We start from the raw sequence: 861 nt of genomic DNA on the forward strand, positions 1-861 counted from the left end.
AGTATCCCATTTTAGGAATTTTCTGTAGTTTAACTTTTAAATAGCACTGCGATGTAAAACACATTTGCTTCTGCTAGTCTCTGAAAGAAGTGGTACACACCATTTTATGAAATCTTGCTGCCCCTGGGGCTAAAACTGGGATTCTGGCAGGCTCCATAAGTGAGTTAATTCCCACAGACTCCCATGATATCATGGTCCTTGGTCTTTGACCAAGTATCTTTAGTTTTATTCTGGACTTATGTCTTAGAAAGTTATTAGATAATGAAGGTTCTAATTCCTAAATATGGTATTTTTACTGCATGTGTTTGTTATTTATAGTTCTTGATTTTTGCTGCTTTATTTTAGTTCCTCTTTTGTGTCCAGTCTGTCTCATCTCTGTGTTCCAGTCTCCAGTGTTGCTGATGGCCCGACAATCAGCTGCAGAAAAGAACAAAGTTATAACATACAAAGGTTGAAGTGAGAGTCCACTGCAGCCTGTCTGCACTGTTCATGCTGTATATTCTTCATGTGGCTTTTTTTTTTCAGTTTTGGCTTAAAAAACAACACAATTTGGGTTTTTTTTTTTTACTTTTTCCCAATTTGAACTTCCCTAAAACCTCTGACATATATGGAAATAATGCTTGGGGTTTTACTCACCAGTTTGACGTTGTACTTGCTCTGAGGGGGTCGTCTAATTGTTGGGGTTATCTGTATCATTGTAGGATCTTTACCTAGACGGGTTTTTTGTTGTGGTTTGACACTATATAAATCAAACTGAATTGGAATAATCTTAGCAGCAGTTTTAGTGTGAGCTAATATACTAAACTGCTATTTAACACTAGTCATATATTATTCTAACCCTGGAAAAGTCCTGTAAGGTTC

At 36.6% G+C, this 861-nt stretch overlaps 1 protein-coding gene across 1 annotated transcript in view; it reads right to left on the reverse strand.

The window, feature by feature from the left end:
• Nucleotides 1–861, reverse strand: part of npr3 (natriuretic peptide receptor 3) — a gene marked incomplete in the record, with an annotated part of 36,014 nt that overhangs the window by 6,586 nt on the left and 28,567 nt on the right.

This window comes from Haplochromis burtoni, unplaced genomic scaffold (assembly GCF_018398535.1).
Source record: "Haplochromis burtoni strain Fernald_Lab_line unplaced genomic scaffold, NCSU_Asbu1 Contig_1010, whole genome shotgun sequence".
Classification (NCBI taxonomy): domain Eukaryota; kingdom Metazoa; phylum Chordata; class Actinopteri; order Cichliformes; family Cichlidae; genus Haplochromis; species Haplochromis burtoni.